This window comes from Apostichopus japonicus, chromosome 11 (genome assembly GCF_037975245.1).
Source record: "Apostichopus japonicus isolate 1M-3 chromosome 11, ASM3797524v1, whole genome shotgun sequence".
In the NCBI taxonomy this organism is placed as follows: Eukaryota; Metazoa; Echinodermata; class Holothuroidea; order Aspidochirotida; family Stichopodidae; genus Apostichopus; species Apostichopus japonicus.
Window position 1 is genome coordinate 27,056,302 of NC_092571.1, and position 10,481 is coordinate 27,066,782.

A 10,481-nucleotide genomic window follows, 5' to 3' on the forward strand; every position below is an offset into this window, starting at 1 on the left:
GGCCTGGCTTTTGCATTGTATAAGTACATGAAAAATATGACATTTGAAATATGTTGCGTATTTTCTCATTTATTTGCATGTAACATTTCTTATTTGTAAAATTCTGTAAATATACATTTATTCAAAAATGCAGGATAAATAGCCATTTAAATGGAATAATTTTACACAACAGTGTTACCTTGTTAATTCATAGTAAAACGAGCAGACATAAACATTTTATCTCTATTCTGGTGGATTAGATGTCTTAAAAGAGTTTGCTGTTACAGATACTAACAAATTAAGCAATTTAGCCATAACATTCACTGAATTTTGAATAAACCATCACTTACTAACAAAAGCAAAGATTTTTATCAATCAAGTTGACAAAATATAGCAAAAATTTAATATATGATTACTTTTGGTATGATTTTCCCAAAGCGAACATAAAATGCAAGTATTTTTTGATAAATAGTCATTTTGGGGCAAAATGGATATATGGTACAATGTTTTTTGTATCTTTGGGGCGTTCCAATACACCCCAACCAGTTAAGTGTAGCAATACACCACTATGATAAATTGTATATATCTTTGGGGCGTACCAGTACGCCCCAACCAGTTAAGTGTAGAAATATACCTCTATGATAAATTGTATATATCTTTGGGGCGTACCAGTACGCCCCAACCAGTTAAGTGTAGCAATACACCACTATGATTAATTACATATATCTTTGGGGCGTACCAGTACGCCCCAACCAGTTAAGTGTAGAAATATACCTCTATGATAAATTGTATATATCTTTGGGGCGTACCAGTACGCCCCAACCAGTTAAGTGTAGCAATAGACCACTATGATAAATTGTATATATCTTTGGGGCGTACCAGTACGCCCCAACCAGTTAAGTGTAGCAATACACCACTATGATTAATTACATATATCTTTGGAGCGTACCAGTACGCCCCAACCAGTTAAGTGTAGAAATATACCTCTATGATAAATTGTATATATCTTTGGGGCGTACCAGTACGCCCCAACCAGTTAAGTGTAGCAATAGACCACTATGATAAATTGTATATATCTTTGGGGCGTACCAGTACGCCCCAACCAGTTAAGTGTAGAAATATACCTCTATGATAAATTGTATATATCTTTGGGGCGTACCAGTACGCCCCAACCAGTTAAGTGTAGAAATATACCTCTATGATAAATTGTATATATCTTTGGGGCGTACCAGTACGCCCCAACCAGTTAAGTGTAGCAATAGACCACTATGATAAATTGTATATATCTTTGGGGCGTACCAGTACGCCCCAACCAGTTAAGTGTAGAAATGCACCACTATGATAAATTGTATTTATCTTTGGGGCGTACCAGTACGCCCCGCCCCAACCAGTTAAGTGTAGCAATAGACCACTATGATACATTGTATATATCTTTGGGGCGTACCAGTACGCCCCAACCAGTTAAGTGTAGCAATACACCACTATGATTAATTATATATATCTTTGGGGCGTACCAGTACGCCCCAACCAGTTAAATGTTGAAATATACCACTATGATAAATTGTATATATCTTTGGGGCGTACCAGTACGCCCCAACCAGTTTAGAGTAGAAATACACCCCTATGATAAATTGTATATATCTTTGGGGCGTACCAGTATGCCCCAACCAGTTAAGTGTAGCAATACACCAAGAAAATTGTGTGTGTTTCTCAAAACTACATATCTTCTTTTACACAAGTTGTTGCAAGAAAATAAGAGTACACACTGCACAATCAATAGTATGTGTAAAACATAAGGTTTCCTAGTTATTCAGCTCAAATTCTTTATCTATAGCTGCATATCTTTCTTTCAAGTCACAGACTTCCCTCTTTGGAAGGCGATTTTTATGGGTTAAATTAAAGTCCCAGAACATTAAGGAATGGAAAGAAACTGACGGTGTGTATGGCTGCTTATTTCTTCCTTGGCCACAGTCTAGCAGTTTCCAGTCTCCAGTCCAGGATCCCTTCATCCAATGTAAAATAACCTCATCCTTTTAAATTTTAGTGACTTCTCCAAAGTATGGTCGTGTGCTTGAATCAATGAGGTTTACGGCTGCTATATTCCCAACTTTAATATAGTCAGATACTTCAATAACTTCTTTAGCAAAGTTATAACATTTATATATATCACCACTCTGAAGATCTTCAACTCTAAAAGCAAGGAGCAGAAGGGCAGAAGGGCAGAAGGACAGAAGATAGCGGTTCTTATTCTCCCTGTAACAATTATCCATTTGCAAAAACAGATCCTTCCCAAGAGTATCCTTGTGCTTCACTAGTGTCCACAAATTGCATGTAATGGTCATGTTTGAATCATGTTGGATATGCTTCAGATCAGTCATAACATATACCTGTATGCAAACTTGTCACATGGACCTTTAGTGTGAATTAGGACACCTGAAAAGAAAGAGAAGAATGAATATATACTACTTCATTGACATGTATGATAAAGAGGTTGTTATTACTTGTTTTCTGCTATTAAATAAAGTTTGATAATTAACCTACTATGTGCTTTAACAAAAAAAACACAGTCACATAATATTTGATGGATACTAAGGCCATTATCTTTATCAGAACAACAAATAAAGAACAGAATTGATTTGACCTCAACCAAAACAATAGGAACACTAGACTTCTTGTAACCTTAGGTGTCCATCCTTATACTACTTATGAAGATAATCAAACTTCCCCTCTTGAGACATTGTGTTGTAAAACAAGGCATCGTACAAACAAACACCCTGTATAAACACCCACACACATGCTGCTCACGCACATACATACTGTACTATACACCAACATGACATCACAATTTCATACTGTAGGATTACAATTTCTCGGAAACCAGAAAACGTGATGTTTACACTTATAATGACATAAACACTTTCCGGTCACTTCATAATACCATGGAGGTAAAACAGACCTCCATGATAATACTGACCTGTTATGTGGATGTGGATGTTTTACATCCTTATCACTCTGGACAAAATGTGGCAGATCAGTCTTTGATTGGTCCATTCCATCGACTATAAGGGTATTCAGTTCCAAAGAAACCTGGCACGCCTTAGTGCGGGCAAGATGTTACTGCTCTCCTTTTGACCTAGTAAAAATAGAACATATTATGATACAAAATAAACTCTTAACTGATACAGGGTTTACGATATCAGATAAGAAATATTGATTTGAGTTTTGATCCAATATCATTTGAGAAATAATGTAAATGATATATGGGTCAATCCATGCCAAATCAACAGATTTTTGGGTCGATTCCACGTCGACCCTCTTAGAATCGCCTGGAACTGATATGGTGTCTTGCCATATGTCTCAAAGGATGAAATTGGGCAAAAAAAAAATTTGAAAACTTTTTCGTTGCTAGGTTACGACCCCGCCTACTGTAGCAACCAACTTAAAGTGGCGAAAATGAGAGTTACATCAGCCCTACAGAAACATGCTTGCGAGGGCAAACAGTGGTAACATTGTATCTTCATTCAAGGAGACCACGTAAAACAACATTAGAAACTATTGAAATGTTATTTATTAAAAGGGTTCTGTCTAGTACTCTTTGACTCCCTCTCACCCCCCCCCCCCCCAACACCCTCCCCATAGTGCACTATGCAGATTTGTATGCATATATGTTACTGAATTTTAATACTGCAAAGAGACTGCATAAACATGCATTCAAGGTATACTGAATTATTTGGTAAGGTAATCTTCTGCTTCAAATTGTCTGTATGCATGTAACTCACCCCCTTCCAACCAAAACCTCTACCCAACCCTATATCAGATTAGAATATGAATGTGAACCAGTGCATACATACAGTGTGCACTATATATGTGTGTATCATATGTGTATATATGTGTGGTCATTCCATTCAATACTGTGCATATTTCAGTATCATTTTAAATATTTGCAATTTAGTGTATGCTTTTGCTAATTCAATAATTAAGAGACTTTCAATAATTTCAAAGGAATGTTTAACCAGTACATAAATGTGCAGTGTGTACTGTACATGTTTTTGGACAGTGTTTGTTTAATAGTAATTGGTGTAGAATAACACTGTACTGAACATGTACACACATATATAGTGCAAAGTGCATATTTCAATGTCTTTTTAAATATTTGCAATGTAGTGTATAATTCTTTTGCTAATTCAATAAATTAAAAGACTTTCAATAATTTAAAAGGAATGTTTAACCAGTAAATACATGTACAGTGTGTATACTGTTCATTATCTTGGACAGTGTGTATTTAATAGTAATTGGTGTAAAATAACACTGTACTGAACATGTACACACATATATAGTGCACACTGTGGACCATACCAATAATTCAGTATACCTTGAATGCATGTTTATGTAGTCTCTTTGCAGTAAAAGTCAGTCACATACTGTATGCATGTATTCAAATATGCATAGTGCACTATGGGGAGGGTGTGGGGGGGGGGGTTGGAGTCAAAGAGTATTAGACAGAACCCTTTTAATACATTTCAATAGTTCTTAATGTTGTTAGCATGATCTCCTTGAATGAAGATATAATGTTACCACTGTTTGCCCTCGCAAGCATGTTTCTGTAGGGCTGATATAACTCTCATATATGCCACTTTAAGCTGCTCTCCAGAGCATTAATAACTTATATAAAATATGATTTAGCACATTCTTTGCATCATAACTATACATATCTCACTAGTTTGTATTGAAAACCAAAAATAAAACTTTTAATTGTGACCAAATTTGACCTTGAAATGCCCAAAATAGCTGTTCACAGACATCGTTCGACATCTATGACCCTGGAAATGCAGTTTATTTGTAGTCCTTATGCTAGTGGACCACCCTCTTAATTGTTAAGCACCTGTATGCTAATGCTAAGAAGTTGTTGTCATTTGAATTACTCAAATCAGCTTGTGCAAGCATTTTCATACATATGAACGAGGTGATTTTCGCAATTTTCGAGTCAGAAATTTGAGTAGATAACACAAAATACACAACTTTTTTACTTGAGTTTCTAAAAATAGTGTCAATACGCTCCTGAAAAATGGTATTTAAAAAAAAATTGAAATATACCCACAGGCCCAAAATGGACCCCCCAATTAGGGCCAGAAGTGAGATTTCTTAAGTTTGAGGGCGCTGTTCATAAAACGTACCACCCACTTGACTTTTTTTTGCACTTTTCCCATACAACTACTACTGGGCAAGGATCCTATGGAAATTAAAACTCAAACATGCCTTTGCTTGTGAATATAGAGCACACTCAGAGTAGGGCCAGAAAAGGCCCCTATCTCATTTTCTGCCATTTTAATTACTTGTTACGAAAACTTGAGACCGATCCAATGACCTTTCTCTGAACTTTAGGGTTTATCATCTTAGTTAGGGCTACTATATCCAATTTGTAGTTCAAGCAAGTTTTTGAAAGAGATAAGTGTTAACTAGGAGCATCACTGACACACCCACACATATAGAGGACTTGAAGGAATAGATAGTCTTTCTATTGCTTTTGACTTCTGCAAGGATTCAAAAAGGAAAGCAGACATCAACTTTTAATTCTAAATTAGTAAAATATTTTGACTCACTTAAGATGATTAAGATGAACTTCTTGCAATTGTCGGCATTCTTCATTTTCCTTTCCACTCCTTGTTCTTTCCGCTACCTCTTTCAAGTACCACTCACAGTAAACTCAGTCGTCTAGAAAAATATAATGTTGAAATACTTTAATTAAGCATTTAAAGTATAAGTTTTACTTCACACAATGGTGTAAAATTGAACTGCTTAACCTAATCAAGAAAAAGTTATGTAGTGATTAGTGATAGAGTTTTATTGTGTCAATTTGAACCATGTTGTTTTCATGAATACCCATAGAATAATGCAATGAGCATGTTGAAATTTTTTACTAATAATAACTGAAGTTAAGCATTCTTTTAGGTACTTTAGAGAATTCCTTTAAAGGAGTATAGGGTGTTGAGAGTAGCTAATTGAGAAAAGAACAAGTAAAGCTGTACAACATCTTCTCATGTTATTTATTAGACCAATTGATAGGGATGTTTGGAAATAAGACCCTAATCATTTTCCCAGACAGTTGAGGTAAATGTCCTCAAAGGTGGAAATTAAAACAATTAAAGAAGTTTGACCAAAGGTAAGCACATTTCAATTTCTGGCATATTTGGGGGAACTTTCTGAAAATGTCACTATCTAAGGGAGTTGTTCATTGACATTTCAGCAGAAAGCACTTTTACTCCTGATTTGAGTGGAGGTTGCAATCAAACTTATGTCACATGTTCTTTAGAACTTCTTTAAATCAAAATTTGTGACAATAATTCTAATGTTTTTAAGGAATGATAATGCAGCTTTAGTGGTACACTAGCTGTGAGGTGTATTCTCTCCAGTATGTACAGTACAGTCTTTGTGCTTGCTGAAGCTGAAGCTAACAATAGAGACACATGAATTTTTCTGAAGAGATGTTTAATGGACTGCACATGTAGTTAACTAAACAGATTAAATGTCACTGGATTGTATGAAGTTAAAGCCTCCATAGTCAGCAAAGAAAAAAGGATGCAATGCCTGTGGTTTTGACACCCCGGGCTATAACCCACCAATTGTGATTGATCAGCAGACCATGTACAGTACTTGAAAGTTATCATTTGTAATGTACACAGCTATTGTTTGTGTGATAATTCTGGCAAAACAGTCTTACAACAGCACTTTCGACCTCACAAGTTTCAGTATACTTTATCAATGTCTTTATGCTAGTTAATCAATTTAAAGCTACTAGCTATGAGGAATTTGAAATTTTATTCCCCTTTTCCCATGCAATGTATGCAACAATAACTGTCATAAATCCATGCACATTCACAAGATAAAATAATTAGGAATCTTGAACTCTTCTAAAGATTTCCATAAAGTATTCCTTGGAAATGATGCTTTGTTCACCAATGCCAATTTCTATCATTTCCTTCTTCATGCGTGCATGGAGAGAAGTCTTTGTGTATGACACTGGAAGGTGCACTTCTGTTTTGTGGGGCATGTAATCTCCAATATGTTCAAATAAACACCTCATCCAAGCTAGTGCAAATGGAGTTTTTGTTCTCATCCTTTTCTTGCCTTTATTGCCATGAATTGCATTTTTCTTGCCAACTTGAAATTATTTCAGACAATCTTTGAATAACTTGCTACTAATACCAAAGAACATACAAAATGCTTTCTCACATACAATCTTCCCACAAATTACATAAATAGAACAAGATTTGTCTCAGGTGTGACATGATCTTTCCTGATGAATCCAAATCTTGTCCAGAGTGAATTGCTTTAGCTAAGTTTCCCTCACTTCACTAACCTCTAGAAAAGACTGTTCTAGGTCATCGTAAGAAAGCGATTTGATACAGCTACCATCACAGCAATCAGATTGGAACATAGGCAGAGGATCAAATGCTTGACTGCGTCTCCTTCGTTTTATCTCACTCCTGGTGAAAAAAAAGGTTTTGATCACATGAAGAAATTGATGCAGAAAATTCTCTGGCAATACCAAAGCTACTGCTACTACTTCCATTTGAACTTATGTCAAGGTACAACCACAGCGAATCATTTGTTGTATCTGGAGAAATAGTACTGATGTTGTGACTCACAGTGACTGCCCCATTCAAACGACAGTGAAAGTTTTGTTTTAGTATGATTATTTAAAGTTGGTTCCTCTTCCAAATTTTCCATTTCATTATCCATGCTCACGTTCCTTTTAAGTGTATTAGGTAGGGATGTATTTCCCTTGCTTTTGTGTGGAGATGAGAAAAGAGTTGGCTCAATGTCCAATTTGTCAGGATCATCCTCTTTACATTCTGACAGAAAACTGGTAATTTGTTAAAATTTGTAAGGTTTCCTTCACACATTTTGTTTCCCATGTAAGTGGAGCACAATGACAAATGAGCACAACTAAATCTTCATTTACTCAGCTGCACACCACAATAATATGAGCCATGAATGTGAAACAGTATCCAAAGGCATGCATTGAAAGAGTAAGTCCTCAGAGCATGACCACTGCTTAACAGTTTTACTCCCTTTCTGTGGTTAGCCCTGCTTTTGAAGACTGTATATATTCACTGTTGGTTGCTGCAGTATAGACTGCCTTACACTGTGATATGAACTGGCTAGGTGTCATATGATCCTTTATTGACACACTGTTTGACCACAACCAAAGGGACAAAGTTTTCAGGTTTTATTTCCACAATGGAGTTGCAATCAGGCAAGACAATATTGTTGTGATTGATTGCTTCTGAGGTTAGTATATACTTTATGCAGACTGTGTAGCCCTGTTATGAAATCTTGCACATCTGTGAGGTACTGTATGTGGATGTATGGAGGGAGAGGACTTCTCAAATGTCAGTATCAATGCTGCAATGTTGAAAAGTGAATTTTTAGTTGACAATATTTTGTCGAAATGGTAGTGTTCTACCAAACTTCAGTACAACTTGTAAAAAAGGACAAAACTCATTAACTTCAATAAAATAGCCTGACCTTCAATAATTTTCCTAGCCATTGGGACACAGTCCCTAGTTCCCACAATCACACATAGTGAGAGCAACAAATGTGAGTAAAAATCTGCACACTGGACCATGCAGGGACATATATATGCCAAAACTGTTATTTATGTTTTGTTATTTTTTTCTTGGGGGGAGGGGCATGTTTGTAACTGGAAAAGCCTGAAATAAATTATAGCAATATGCACCATGTACAGTATGCAATAATGAAGTATATGAGCCTATTTGCTGCTATAAAGATTAAATTTGAAAATTAGCACTTACCTAAGTTCTTAAATCTGTTCTTGGACTTGTGCTTTTATACAAGATCCAGATCAGATCCTCTGATTTTATCAGACGATCATCTCTCCACGGGGTAAACTGATGCATTGATCCAGTCGCATTTGCACTCGAGCCGTACTATGGATCTGATCCTTGCCCGGGCCGGTAAAAAATTCGGATTGGAAATGTGTCATTCGCAGCCGGAAATCGCGTACTAGTAGTACATTTGGTCCAAAACTTTCGTTTTCAATGTTCATAGCCTAGGCTAGAGTGACAATGCTACGTAAGATGCATAGGTCAGTTATGATTATCATGTTGTATTGTATCGACGATGGTCAGGAATTCAGGATGCAAGCTTTTTACGAAAAACACCCGATTTCGAAGAAGAGTTGACGATAAAAATCGTGTCAGTATGGACGCTAGCAACAAGTGTAGAATTTAAAACGATAGGCTCAATATTCGGAGTTGCCCTGGGACAGGGAGTACAACGTATGTGTCATAACACACGCTGTTTTTGTGCGATTACACTTACAGTATCTACTGTACTACCAGGGAGTTGTAATGGGTTGCGGCACAGCTGATCTGTCAATCACTTAAAACTAGTACGGGGTGGCCAAAGGTCATTTACGGTTAGCATAATAATAATCAGGGTTACCAGCGACAAGTAACAAAAAAACGTTAGATTTGCCAAAATAAAACCCCAGAAAACGCTAGATAATCAGTTTCACTCACTTGTTATGTGTTGTTTTCAATAATTCGTTGACTGTTCGTTGCACTGATTCATATCATAGGCAGTCTAGTGATTATTTTAACAAGTTAAAACGGTTAATAACAATCAGGAAATAATACAAGAAAATTAACTGTGGATTTTACAAAAATACTGATTCAGTCCTAATGAAAAACCCAAGTATGAAAAACCCATTAATATTAAAGCAGTTCACGCGGTATTATAGTGTAAAAGCCACGGAAGCCTATAAATATATTTTATTGGGTTGCCAAGTGGTAATTTGGTCTCAAAGTTTCAGAAAACAAAGTAATTATTTTGTGAATTACCGATTTGGTGCGATTTTTGATAAAACGTATGCTGGAATCCTAGAAAGGTGAAAAAATACGCTAGATCTATTGTGTGAAAAGGCTAACGCTGGTAACCTTTATAATAGTACTGTAGTAGACTTGTTTAGTTGTACTGTGTAAAAATATGCACTATGCGGAGTTCTCATCAGTATTACTTGTCAAACACACATGCATGCCTATAGTCTTATTTGTGTTAGGTTAGCCTTTCTGTAGAAGTATTCATTTGTGGTTTACATGGATACATTTGGAAAATGTCGCTTTCACTTGTTTGTAAACAGTAGCACGGTGGGGTATGGGGGCAGGGGCATGGAGATCTGCCCCACATCGATGCTAACCCCAGCTCCCAACGACTTTGCTGATCCTATATAAACAACGGTCGACCTGACCACCTCCCCCCCCCCCCCCCTCCCCACCCAAAAAAATAGCTGCATGCTTGTAAGATAAATTATGGTATATTTTTTTTCAGCCAGCTTGTGATCATAACATTAAAATCACTTGCTATAAAGAATATCATTATATCCCCACCCCCCCCCCCCCGCCTCACCCATACACAAACACATACACATTTCTGTTGCGACAAGTCCATTACAATATAGTCCTAGCCTACGGCGCTCA

The 10,481-nt window shown here is 36.5% G+C and overlaps 1 long non-coding RNA gene across 1 annotated transcript; it reads right to left on the reverse strand.

Moving 5' to 3' along the window:
* Nucleotides 1–53: 53 nt before the first annotated feature.
* LOC139976021 (uncharacterized) lies at nt 54–10,255 on the reverse strand. The gene is made up of 5 exons (XR_011795980.1): nt 8,796–10,255; nt 7,337–7,463; nt 5,580–5,691; nt 2,954–3,112; nt 54–2,412 (listed from the first exon to the last, which is right to left on the reverse strand). It is a non-coding gene; the product is annotated as an uncharacterized lncRNA (long non-coding RNA).
* Nucleotides 10,256–10,481: the final 226 nt, after the last annotated feature.